The sequence below is a fragment of the Acinonyx jubatus genome, chromosome B2 (assembly GCF_027475565.1).
Source record: "Acinonyx jubatus isolate Ajub_Pintada_27869175 chromosome B2, VMU_Ajub_asm_v1.0, whole genome shotgun sequence".
In the NCBI taxonomy this organism is placed as follows: domain Eukaryota; kingdom Metazoa; phylum Chordata; class Mammalia; order Carnivora; family Felidae; genus Acinonyx; species Acinonyx jubatus.
Genome location: NC_069385.1, coordinates 41,125,722 through 41,139,930, shown reverse-complemented (window position 1 = coordinate 41,139,930; position 14,209 = coordinate 41,125,722). Strand labels below are relative to the sequence as shown.

Genomic DNA, 14,209 nt, shown 5'->3' with positions numbered 1-14,209 from the left:
TCTATTGCCACCATTTGAACTTCATCAGCTCTCCCCCTCATCTGTTATTTTGTTAGTGGTTCTGTTATCCCAGCTTCTTAAACATAAAAGCTTAGAATGAAGCTTTCCTTCATTCACTATAGCTATCACCACATTCCATGGATTTTTTTCATTTTGAAATTTTTTTTTTTAATTTTTTATTGTTTTAAATGTTTATTTTTGAGAGAGAAAGGTGGGGTGGGGGGAGGGGGGAGGAGACAGTGCATGAGCAGGGGAGGGGCAGAGAGAGAGGGAGGCACAGAACCCGAAGCAGGCTTCAGACTCTGAGCTGTCAGCACAGAACTCACGCAGGGCTCGAACTTACCAACTGAGAGATCATGACCTGAGCTGAAGTCAGCTTCTTTAACTAACTGAGCCACTCAGGATCCCCTTGAAATGTTTTTTTAGAATCATCTATATTATTTAAGAGATCAGTCTGCCAATTATCACAAAGTACAAAAATAACAGTGGATTAAACACAATGTGAATTTAGTTCCGTGTTATGGACAGCTCAGGTAGATGGTACAGAGGTGGAATAGTGGCATGGCCATGTTAGGGATGCAGCCTCCTTCGATTTTGTTGCTTTGTCATCATCCCCAGAGTCTTGATTGTCCTTGGCTGTTTGGTGAATGATGGCTCAGCACCACAGGTACAAACCAATGTTCGAAAGGCAGAGGCCACAATTCCTTCTCTCTTAGGATATAACCTAGAAATGAAATACATTGCTTCTGCTTATAGCCCACTTTTAAATGACAAAATACAGTTGCATGGTCATATTTAGCAGCATAGGAGGTTTGGATATATGGTTCTTAGCTATGTGCCCAGCTAAGCTTCCAATTTCTACAGAAGATGAGAAGAGCTTGGGAGCCAACCAGCAGCATCTGCCACACCTTCCACCTTCCTTACTCCAATTTTAATGTTTTTACCCTTTGGGTGGGTCTTTATTGCCCATTGCCAAGATTATTTCTAGAGACTTTTAGCTGGATTTACTGTTGGCTCCCTATAAAATCATCAATTATTTCTTTTAAAGAGGTACTTTTTTTTCCCCCTCTTGTTAAATCTGTGCTCAGTAGCCCACAGCACAAAGTCTCTGTTTCAAAGCTCTTTATAATCTGGTCCCAGCTTTGCGCAGTGGCAGTATCGTAGCCAATGACGTTTATCCGAGGTGCGATTATTGCTATAATCTGGCCCTAGTCTACCTGTTTATAATCTTTTTTTCAACTTTCATTCATTCATTGATTCATATATTTTTCCAGTAAATATGTGTTGAGTGCCTACTCTGTGTCAGACATGTAGTCATTTATTTTCCTAAAGCAGTTCACATGGGTTCTGTGAATAGAAAACATCCTCATGAAAGTACATACTTTCTAATGTCACAATGATTCATTTCTTTGAAGCTTGTTTTCACCATTGTAATGCTTGAGAGGTTACGTACATTTTGAGAACAGCTTTTTCAAACTAGGTCTTGCAGTTGAAGTGGTTAATTTGCTTTTAGGAATCAGCTGATGTTCACTTGACACATTTCACTTGCAGGTTTTTGTGCATTTTAGAGTGATGATTTGTTTTTTAAAACAAAACAAAAATAGAAGAATGCTTATTGAAGCAGCTGTAACTAGATTTAGTAGCTCATTGAAATTGTAAAATAGCTCAAATGCAAGCATGATCTGAGCATTACCTCACGTATTATAGTTGTTTAGTTGCCTATTTGTTCCCAAACAACATCCTCAGTCCTGCAGACTAAGGTGCGAAGGTGTATATTGTAGAACACACCTTGTTTGGGCTTTGTCTTCCAGACTACATTTTCTTCTTTTTCTATAGTCCTAAGTAATATAGAGACATTTACTTAATACAACTAATATGACATTATTTTTATATTTTATTCTTTCAGAATAGTTACTAGACCACGTCCAGGTCTAGGGTGAGGTATGTGAGGCGGAGTCGCACAAATACAGGGTCAAATCTTTATCTAAATTCTTGATGTTTTTTTCATCATAGAGTTTTTGAACTAATTTTTTTTTTTAAATCGCACTAAAATATTACATTCTGTCTTGAAGTGACTGCTCTTGTTCCATGTCCTGCCTGGTAGCCTCATCTCTGAAGTGGGAGTGTGGTCATGTAATTTTCAAACTACATCTTTGGAGGGAGAGGAGAGGAGGGGGAGGAGAGAGTGGGTAGAACCTGAAGCTGCTTTCACCTGAGAAGTGTTGCTTGTATCTGTCTTATATATTGTCCATATGCTAAAGAATTCGTTTGGGAAAAAAATATATTAAAAAATAGTTGGAAAATCACTGGACTAGATAGATGATTCACAATTCTGGTTGTGCGTGTAATTCTAATAGGATGGATTTTTGCTGACCTACCCACACCTTAATCTGCTCCTCTCATAAGGCATGCAACAAACACCCTTGGGTGAGACCACTTCCTTCTTGCCTCGGGTATCTCTTAGCTGTCATATATATCACCATGTTTTCTCTAGATTTAATTGTAGTTCCAAGAGAGATAGTAGAAAGAATTAGATCTTGTAGAGGTCTAATTAGACCTTGCAGAATCTAACAGATTCTGCATCTTATATTGAAGTTCAGGAAGAACATAGTAGAATACCCAGTTATATTATTTTGATTTTATTTTAAGTTTCTGTTAATGTATTTAACACATACGATAATTATGATATAACATATAACTTCAATTAATCTATTAGTATAATGATAGTTATAATTTATAAAAATAAATATTCATAAACAGGAGATGTGTGCTTAAAGGATTTTTTTGTTGTTGTTAGGGGCATGCCACTATTCTTGAAACAGAAATTACTGCTTTTTTGTTAGTAAAAATTTTGATAGTTGATAACTTAGGATAAGTAGACTCTCTCAGCCTCTTAATCTTTAGCATATCCCTCATACATCTGAATTTTGATGTGTGTGAATAATCAAAAATATGTACGGAATATTATTTTCAAAGTCCATTCCATAAGTATATTTGTATGTAACACAGCCTCAAAGAGGTGGAGAGGAAAATATAAGTATGTCACTATATTCTTTCTCTTTTTGTTTCTTGGTTCTATTACAAAGGGTAGAAATAGAATTTCATAAAATGAAAATGCTAATATGGAAAAGGTATAAAATAGGGTTTTTTTTTAAAAACATGCATTTTAAAGATACAAAGAACAATGTTTAGTTTTATCAAACTGACTTTAAATTGGGTTCCTGTTTGCAGTTTCTACTAGATCTTTGTCAAGAGGTATAGGAAGATGTTTGAAAAAATTAGGACCACAAAAGTATGTTTTCTTAATCTTGTTTTTTAGGGGTAATATTTACATTGTATTATATAAATGTTGAAGCTTATAAAATTGAATTTTATTGCTACTTCCTCCATGATCATGTTTTCATGTATTTTTCTCTTCCTCTTCTCAGTTCTTTATATTTGGCTTGAACAGTTGGGCTCAATTGAAGGGAAACAGTCTCAGATGCAGAGTGAGAGGAACAGTGAAAACCATATGGGAAGCTGGGTATAGGAACAAGGTTAAAAGATGCCTGTTTCGGATTTTCAAATTATTTCACAGTGATAAAAGTATGCATTCAGGAAGCTCTGAGTCTGAAAAGTACCTCATGCACCTTGACATTCAACATATTTATTTCATTCCTCCTACCACGTGCAAAATGTTGTGCAAGAGGAATGAGTCACAGTCCATGTCCTCAAAAGGCTTTAAAAAACTGTCTGAGGTGGAGATGGGAAGGCACTAATCCGAAATGTATAAGTTTAGTAAGAAATACACCAGAGTGTTTTGTAGCAAAGGGGAGGGAACATAGAAGTCTGGAAAAGGGGCACCTAAGTTAACCCTGAATGGTTGAATATATGCTAGCCACGGGATGGGGAGGGGATTGAGGGCAAAAAACCTCAGTCGTGGTGACAATATAAACAAGGCACAGGGGTGCCATTGGCTGGCTATGACTTCAGAGCTTTAGGATTCACGCAGGTTGGACCTGGGTGAAAATGAAGGAGAGTTATATTGGGGCCAACTTGATCCTGTAGATGATGGAAATGCTGTGAAGGATTAATTCTAGAATGACCATAAGCACATTTACTTTGACATAATTCTATCTGACATCTGTAAAGAACAGAGCTTCAGGAAGCAAGAATGCGAAGAGTCATTTAGGATGTTGTTGCCATAGTCGAGGAAGAATGAATGGTAGACTGGCTGAGGGCAGTGGGAGTATGGTGGAGGGAATTTGCAAAGTGCCCTTCTGCTATCAGTGGCCAGTGTGAATACTGATGGTTCATGTCCCAATTATTTTTGACCCATCTTGTGTCAGGTGCTCAACCTTGAGATACAGGCCCCATTCTGTGAACAAGAATGTACATTGTTTATCTTTGTTTCTAGGAGCAAGATGGTTGAATTCTTTCCACTGATCTCCATTTAGGTAGTGGGAATATTGGTCCAGTGCCTCAGGGCACTTAAGAAATGTAAAAAATATTTCTACAGTTATACTGGAAAAGTGTCCTATGTTTTACAATTTCCCAAAGGTGTGGTCATGCCAAGTATTTGCTTGCAGTCATGTTTCTATGCCTACAAGTATTTGTTGTAATGGCCTGTCATTTTTAGATGATGACTTTCTCAACTTGACATTAATCCCTAATAGCACTGATGCAGTAATTGTAGCTGGCAATCCTAGGTACTAACACCTGTTATTTGAAATGAAGCCATTTTGACTTTTAACAGAAAATTTTATTGTAGAATTAGAGGTTCTGCTTTTCACAAGAAGTCAGGCAAGTCATGGCGTTTATCAGTTGTAACTCTATTTAAAAAAAATAAAGCACAGACAAAATCTTTAAATTTATTAGTCTAACTGAATTTATACTTTTTCTGGTTCTTAATAGCTTTTTTTTTTATTAATTTACAGGAAAGAAAGTTTATCAGTTTCTTCCTAAACCTCTTAGAAATAACAGCATATCTTAATCTGGGACTTGTAAGTATCCTTTTCTTCTTTATTTAGAAAATTAGATATTGATTTTGTGGAAGAAATGGCTCCTTCAGGAAAACACTTGACAGGATATAGCTATGCAATCTGAGTTGGCATGCAAAATTTGAATGAAAGTAAAGCACACAAATAATCACTTCTTACAAAATGAAACAAAGAAACCAAATCTCAATCAGAATATCTTCATCAAGTCTATCTATAGCAAGTGAATGTTTGATTTATTTTTTGGCAATTTCTCTTTTTTTATGTCATTTTTGTTAATTTTTCCCCTTTGTGAAAATACCTGTGTATCCACATATTTTAGAAAGTCTGTAACATCAATGGGAAGGAAGAGGAAAAGTGTAGGGTGTGAACACGGGAAAGAGAATTTGTATTCTGTTAAAATTTACATGGCTTTGGATGATTTTGTATTTTCTATTTACATTTTCAGTGAATTTTTTTGTAAAATCAAAGCTAGGTATCAAAATTGCTAAGGTTCGTTCAGTTTCTGAAATGCCAGATTCAAAACTGGCCAACTCAGGAACAAGGAATCTGGGAGACCCTTTCTGTTTCAGTTTACCAAGAGGTAAAGACAAACACATCTTTTCACAAGCAAATATTTTCTTAGATAAATTGATAAGACTCAATGGAAAAAAAAAAAGCTTTGTCCTAAAAATGTATCTGTAGTAACAGCATTTAATATTTTATTCCTTGAAAGACATTTGAAGTCTCATGTAATCCTATTCTAGCATTAAGGCAAGTAGTTGGCACACTGAGTCAAGGTGTACAGAGTCTAGGGCCCGTGGAGTAAAGACAGATTAATGAAGCAGTCAGGTAATTAAGGTTTAGAGCTAGGTGGGTTCTTTACTAGGTGGGTAAGACCTTAGCATACTTTTGGACTTCTCACCTGTAAATATTTGTGTTTGAAGGTTGTTGACTAGAAATGATGACTACCTTAGATCATTTTATGATTCTAGGACATCTCTGAAACGTTGTTGCTTAGTAGTTAATAGTCATTTTATCTTGTGTAATCTATGATTATTATAATGGCATTAACATTCGTGTAGTAGCTAATAAAACCAACCAATAGGAACTGAGACATATTTCTAACTTGCTTCATCAGATAAGATCTCAGCAAATTGTTTAATTAAAATGTGTACTGAGATCTTAATTACACATTCTGTTGCAGTATAAGTTGTTTCCTAGTTCCAGGACATTAATTTTCTGTTCCAATGCACCCATATTATGAATCTTATGTGTTGGAGCAAGCTACCTGAATTCTCTAGTGCTTCAGCTTGTAAGTAATATGAAGTTAAAATGCTTATATTATAGGCTTGTTATGGGGATTAGATGGAATGATGATGAAACAATGCAATATAAATAGTAATAATAATAATAATACTGAGATAAACCTATACTGCAATCATAATTTCCTATCTTTACTATATTCTTTCATAGACTTTGAGGTTTTACCCACATAATGATTTCATTTGTCAGTGTGTAAAAAAGCTCTTTGTAGAATCACTGAAAGAATAGTGAGAATGGAGATTGTTGGCTACATTCCCAGATATTTTTAACAAGCATCTTAGATAATTCACATGAAAATGATCTACAGGCTACCCTTTGAGAAACACTAATTTTCCTTTAAAAATGAGCCACAAACTAGCTAATTATCAAATCACATGTGAGGTTTATAAAAAGTAAAAAAAAAAGTATATAAAAATATAAACATATTCTTGGGCTCCATCTTGGAGGTTCTGATTTGGTAGATCTGGAGCAAGGCTTTGTAACTTGTGTTTTAAACAAGTTGCCATACTGATTTGGGTATTTGCAAACCACTGCTTTACAGCCCCACCACATCTGTAACTTTTTTATTGATAAAGCTTATGGCTGTGCCTCCCATATGTGGATGAGGGGATATCATAATGGGTTAATGCTTCAACTGGTCTAGTTCAAGTTTCAGGAGTGAAGAGATGAGCTTGGATGTCTGCATTTGTATAAATTAATCAGATTGAGAGTCTTCTCTACCTTGGTTATGTAGCTACTTTAAATAAATCCAGGAACCAATCCCATAAACTGTACAATCCCTAAATGAAAAAGGGCTGTTGGAGACCATCTAGTTTAAATATTTGATTTCACAGAGGTGAAAAATGAGGCTCAGAAGTCTGCCTAAGGCCACAGGGCAAGATTAGAACCAACACTTGGGTTTCTGCCCCTAGCTCAGTTCCATTTCCATTACAATTAGTTGACTTTGATTCTGCCATTTCAAACCTGTGAAACCAGCTACTCTAGTGTTGGCTTTAGGCTTCCCAGCAGGCATAGAAAGTGCCATATGAGTCAGCTTTCTACTTTTCAGCTCTCTGAAAGTGACAGCTTCTTCCTTTCCATCTCTAGTTCTCTATCTTGAATACAAAGAGGCAGGAAGGCCACTGCGGGACTGAAGGTACTCTCCAGGAGAGGCAGCCTGTTCAGCAGTGGCCCCATCTTCCCAGCTGCCTTCCTGATTCTTTATCTTAGCCAGAGCCATCTGCTTTATCTTACACTCTCTATCTCTAGATGGCAGAGCCATCATTGTTTTTGCCTGTCTTCTTACTCTTGCATCACCTTTTTCTTGGCATACCTTATCTCATATTAGTTGCCCTTGTTTGGACACTGTTTAGCTTTGGAGTACCATTAAGTTCAACAAATATTAAGTACTACTGTGTTCCAAGAACAGCCTTGGGTACCAGAGATGTAAAATGAATCTAGAATTGTCCTACTTTCAGAAGAGCTTACAATATCATGGGGAAGGAGATGACTGTAAAAAATCTGCAGGAGTGCTTGAGACTGTCATGGGAACCACGGTTACCACTTCAGGAAAGTCAAAGAAATCTTGGAAAAGGAAGTGACATTGGTCTGTTTTGAGTGAAAAAATCATAACCCACAGTATAAATGTGCAACATTTCGCAAGCACATGAAGAGAATGTTTCTAAGGCTTAATGAAGAGAGCTAATGCAACCAGAAATTAATAAAGGTAGGTGTCAGCATGATGGAAAGAAAGGCATACTACAACCTGTAGCAGGAAACCTGGGTTTTCTTTTCACACTACCAACCACAACTTATGTGACCTTTGCCAATTCAGTGAGCCCCATTGACTTCGCCAAGCGCCACTTGACTGCTCACTCAATTCATTCAAATAATGAAATTTAAGTTTAGGCTGTCCTACACTCTTGGGATACTTTCAGGTAGAGGAAAAGTGCCTCCCAAAGGTCCATCTGAGGCAAGACTTCAGTTTTGAGTAGGTATTGATCCAGTGAAGAGAAGCTTTCGAAGAAGGGTGCTCCAGCCAGGAGGAACTGCATTCATCCATCAGCCTGAGTCTTGAGGTGAAGGGAGTGTATTTCTGAGTTCTACGAGTCCTGAGTGAGGAGCAGTTTCCTTCAGCTGCTGGACCACAGGGACAGGAGCAGCGAGAGGTGAGGTTGGGATGTAAGCAGAATGTAGATCATTGCAGGGTGTTGTTAGTCATGCTAAGAAACCAGGTGACTTTGTCCTGGCTTAAGGAGAGTAGTTGAAGAGCTAAGATAGTAAGGTTTGTGTGGCTGGCATGAAGAGTGGAAAAGGAAACAAAACTGAGGCAGGATGATTTGTAAAGGGGATAATCCAATCTGGTGATGTTGATGACCTTAACTAGGTTAGTGAAAGAGAGTGAGCAAAGCAGTTAGTCCATAAATTGAGGAACTATTTAGAGAATGGAGTTTATATGACTTGATGGTCATGAGGTGAGGGAAACGGATGCCTGCTGGGCTCTGATTTGTGCAACTGGGTGGATTTTAGTGCTGCTCACTGAGAAAGAAACCCAGGAGGAGGAACAGGGTTCAAAGGAATTCAAGGGTCTCTAACAGGAGGGGATGAAATCATCTGTCCTGGGGCTCTTCATACTAACTGGCCTTCCACATGCTGAGAATATCATATGCGTTTTCGCACTTAGTCTTCTCAGCTGTGGGAGGTAGTATTATGTACTCAAAAGATGTGAAAGCTGAGGCTCAGAGAGCTTAATGCTTTGTATAAGGACCCTTAGCTAATAAGTAGTGGAGCCAAAAGTTCAGACCAGAGCTAAACCAGGTGTATTTCATTCTAAAGCAGGCATACCTTCTATTGTATCACTCTGCTTTCCCTTTGAGTCTGACACGTGTAATTCTGTGAAAATGGGTCACTTGTAGAACACAAATAACTTTAGACTTTATAGATTGTTAAATTGAAGGCATAAACTCTACCTTCTGACTGATCATTATCTCTCACCTGGGATACTGCAATTGTCTCCAAACTCATCTCTTGGATCCACTCTTCTTTTCCAGTCTGTTCTGTTTGCTGCCACCAAAGTGATCTTTTTAAAGTTCAATTTTGATCATCATGCTATTTGCTTCAAAAATTTTCATGACTTTCCATTGCTGTTAGGATAGACCAAATTCTTAACATGCCCCAATGATATAGCCCCTGTTAACTGACCCACTTAATCTTGTGCCCATTTCCCACCTTCTTCTCTGTGTTTAGGCCACACTGGCCATCCCTCAGTGTCTGAAATGTGCTATGCTTTTCTCTTATGCATGAAATACTCTTCTTCCACCTCTATACCAACCAGCTAGCTCCTTTTTCTCATAGCTCATATTGTCAATGAATCAGGTTCTGGTACACTCACAAAACAAACTAATTTTTCATCTGAGATCACATTTTGTATTTATGCATGGATTTGTGTTGATTATTCTTTTTATCACCCATTATTAGATTCCACGAAAGTAGTTCTAGAACTGATTTGTCAGGCATATAATTGGAACTCAGCAGATATTTTCCAAGCAAATTAATAAATTTATAAAGGAGTGAATGTGATTCTGGGTTAATTAATTTATATTTGATTATTTATTTGGTATATTATCATTTAAAATTGAAAAGAAAAAACATTTTCTTTATTCCTGTAAAATAAACCAAGTTTCAGTTATATACAATATTGTTTTTAAATCTCTCGATGATATAGTATTTCCCCTGGTATTATATTATAATTGTTTTTCTCCTTCTGAAGTCAAATTTTCTTTTGCACAATAAATGAAACTAATTCCAACAGCATAGTGGTAATTACTGAATTGACATTTTTTTGGATTAAACCAATTAAACCAAAGCAATTAAAACTTGGAAATGGCAACTATAAAAGAACAATATGTCATCATTTCGTGTACCAACGAAGAATGGAAATGTGTTATAATTAGTTTGTAAATGTCACATCTTATTGCACTTGCTAATTAAATGAGATTTTCCATCCCAGACTTGCTGAAAATAATTTTGAATTTTCAGGAGTGATATTTTATTTTTTTCACTCGAGAATGGTTCTTTGCCATTTGACTATCATAGTCTAACAACTGAGGTTTAGATAAGGCCAAGTGAAGAAAGCCATTACTGTGTGAGCCCATAGCTCTCAAGTGGCAGGGTGTTTTCAGTCCTCAAAACAGGCTACCAGGACTCTGGACTGAACAAATGATTGGGCTGTGGAATGGAATCTAGCATGAGAGATTTTTGCAATCTATTCTACAGATGTATTGGTGAGACCGCCTGGAATTATCTATGAACATTGACCATCGTGATTGTCTAGCTTTCAGTCTCACAAAGCCAACTGAAAGGATTGGATTACATGAGTGCTCAATGAAATTCTTTAGTTTGAATAACCTGTAATTCTAAATGGACAAAAGGAAGAAGTAAAGTAGGTGGAAGAAGTCTTACATATTAGAGATTAAAGTTCTTGTTACAGGAGACAGGTTCTTGGCCACTAGAGCAAGGATTTATGATGCTCCAGTGCTTATCAACATGGGGATCCTGGTCTGCTAGGATTCTACAGAATTATTAGAGGGGTCTATAAGCCATATGTATGTATCTGTGTTCAAATAAATACTGTCACATACCATATACATTACCATTTTCCAAATGTATATGGAGTATTCTTATAAAAATGAGAATTAATTGCTTTGCAATATGTATTTCATAGTATCTTTTCATCTGTTCTATATTTTCTCAATCAACAGATATCTAAAAAATGTAGATTCTTCAACTTTGAAGCATCATCTTACATTAAACGTCAATAAACTAGTTGTATCTCCCATACTACATGATATACAAACTTTTATTTTTCCCCACAACTAGATTTTTGAGAATCTTCAGATTCCTAAGTGCTGCATGTCAGTTTTTCTTGTTGGATGCTCTGGTCTCTCTGCTCACCACTTCCTGTTGTTTCCTAAAACTTTTTGATGCTGCTGCAGCTCTCTCTAGTCAAAATCACACTAGGATTGTCCTCAGGGTCCTCTGTCTGTTGCCCAAAGCAGAGATATCACTAAGATGGTTGTGGTACATAGTAAACTTTACCAAAGACTGGAGGATGATATGAGAGAATTATAGTGCAGAAATGGGTCACCTAGCATTAGATATTCAACATCATTTCTACTAGAGTCCATTAATTGTGCCTATTTGTGGGTGTCCCTACTGGTTGGCTCTCTCTTTACTGTCCAGCCTTGTTTTAGGTGTCTACCCTCCTTCCATAGGCAAGATTGCTTCAGTCCTGTCCTTCCTGGACTCTAGGCTAGAACCCCTCTCCCTACACATAAGGAAATCAGCACATGTTATGATTTTATATCCTGGAAGTTATTATGCAATTCAGACCTCAATAAATATAATTTTAAAATTACAACAGCAACTAACTGTTATTGTCTGAATTTCATCAGTTCAAGGTAGGATTATTATTTAACAAGCCTTCTCTACCCTAACAATGTGCTCCAGGGCTTTTCAATCAAAGGGGAGAATGATTTTTTTCAGAGCCTTGGAAGAATATAGATTGACTTCTAAAGCACAGCGCAGGTCAAGATATGGACATGCCTTTCCCTAATAGACTTTACAATCAGAAACCTCACCCTAAGCACATGAAGGCCTGACCTTCATAGAATGGGATAGCAAAAGGTTTACATTCTTCTCCCACACACACCTGAAGTCTCAGCCTTTTCCTATTGCAAATTATATTCACCATGTCCATTGATGACCTGATGTTAAAAAAATTGGTTTATCCTTGAAACAATTAGAATCCATCATTATTGTGGGATAAATACTGGCCTAGAAGTCTAGTGACATGCTGTTTAGACTTGATTCTGAAATTAATGAGGTCTTCTTCATACCAACAATCTGCTCTCCTTTTCCTCATCTTTGTTCTTTTTAAATTTTTTGATTTTTTAATTTTTGAGTAATCTCTACACGAACTTGGGGCTCAAACTCACAACCCTGAGATCAAGGGTCACATGTTTTTCCTACTGAGCCAGCCAGGTGCCCCCTTTTCCTCATCTTTGAAATCAGGATTGTTTTTTTGTTAGTTTGTTTAATTTTTGTTTATTTATTTGCTGATGACTAAAGTTCCTTCTACCTCCAAAATTCTTAGGTATCTCCAAGTTACTTATGGATTGTCAATTGTTTTTTTTCTCTTGACTGTCTTTAGTAGCATTGATTAATTTGACTTTGCATCAATTCTATGAAATTGTACGATAGGAAAAAAATGAGTCAGAGGTGCTGTGGTGAAGGTCAGATAGACATTTGAGTGTCTTGTGCAAAATGTTACATCTCAATTTTAAAAATTAGCCTATTGAAATATTTCTATATATCCTTAAATGCAGAAAGCGCACTAATTTCCACCCAGCTTCTGAACCTCACAGGTCATTAAAAATGTGTTATGAAAAATTAGTCACTTGTCCACAGTTATAGATGGTGATACAATTAGGAGCTGAATCATATGTTTCCATCACTACCTTCAATTTTAAAAATGAGGGTTACCATTAAAATAAATTAAAGGGAGAGATTGTGTCAGAGTGCAGATAATATTTTAGAAATGCAGTTTTAAAAGGACCAAAAATTCTACTTATAGTTATAATTATTGTTATGTATATGAGAATGTCTCAATGTATGTTCCCTATATAAATCTTGAGGCAAGTTACAGAAAGGATTAAAAGAAAAGGAGATTCTTAGACTTGAAAGAACTTACCTCATGCATTAACGTAGCAGTAAAATGGCCACTCAACTTGACCTTAATTGAATAAATGACTATGGAAAAGAAATACTCAATGAAAACACTTTGTTATGAGTGGGCTAGTTTAATTGAAAAATACATCAAAGAAACATGGTATTTCAGACTACAGAAAGCCTTCTGAACTAGAATTTACTGGGAAACAAGTTTTGAATTTTAATCTTGGCAATTAATAACATTTTAAAATACAAAGACTATTTAAGTTAACATAAATTAGGCAGCTTTGCTTTCCCTCTAGGCTTCACAGAGGATTTGCTGGTAGGTATAAAAAGATCTGATGAACATTTGTATTGTCTTTATTATTTCCAAACCTGTAATAGAGGCTTCTGAAAATGCTGGAATGTTCCTCTCTCCACACAATGTGATGTATGATTATTGTCACTGTCCTGCAGTCCCCAACATGCAAGGCTTCAACGTTTCCAGGAACCTCAGTACTCCAGGGAGGAGTATGTAGCTTGGAACTTAAGAGTCATCTCTTCTGAGGCTGAAAGACCCAGGAGCAGTCTCCTGGTGACACAAGAGTGACGTGAACAAGGACATTCTTCATTCAAATGAAACAAAAGCTATCATATACATACTGATTAGTTTTTCTCTAAGCTCACACTTTTTAGTGCAAGTAAAATATATTTTTAGTAAAGTTTATCTAGCTCAAAAAATTCCAAGTTTTGAGTTTATTGCAACAAATGTATCTAGTCCATACGTCTTAAAAGTGAAACAAATTGGCTTATAAATGCTTATAAGTGAATTAGAATATGCTTTAATCACTATTTTCCTCTTTAGTTCCTGGCTATTTTTTGCTGAGTGATTGGGAAGTTTAGATGGGTTTAAGCAGATTTGTGTATAGATTGGAGGAGTGAAAGAGGTGACAGCTAAAAGCTACATAATTACCAAAAAGAAAACTCTAAAAATCTGGGTTCTCTTGCCTACACTGCAAATGGAAAATAAAGGGGTTTAATCATTGAGGAAGCATTATAGAACAGGGTCTAGGGAAACTGAGGCTCAAAGCGCTTGAGGAACCTTCCCAATGTTATGTAGTTGGTTGGTGCTGAAAACACAGGTGTGACTCCACCCCCACTGCCCCAGCCTAAAAAATAGGTAGAAGATAAAATGCTGATAATTCCAGAAAGTCTTTCCCACATCTTTGCCAAATAACACT

General features: G+C 36.6%; 1 protein-coding gene and 1 pseudogene across 12 annotated transcripts in view; both read left to right on the top strand.

Annotated features, from left to right (window-relative positions):
• Positions 1 to 14,209, top strand: part of PKIB (cAMP-dependent protein kinase inhibitor beta) — a 176,672-nt gene that overhangs the window by 128,780 nt on the left and 33,683 nt on the right. For 9 of the 12 annotated variants that reach the window (XM_027056990.2, XM_053222319.1, XM_053222318.1 and 6 more), the window contains one exon: positions 4,917 to 4,982. The exons of the other annotated variants lie outside the window; for them this stretch is intronic. The gene's annotated coding sequence lies outside the window, so the exon portion shown is untranslated. The remainder of the gene's footprint in view (positions 1 to 4,916; positions 4,983 to 14,209) is intronic. 12 annotated transcript variants of the gene reach the window in all.
• On the top strand, positions 1,139 to 1,287 carry LOC113599018 (uncharacterized; annotated as a pseudogene).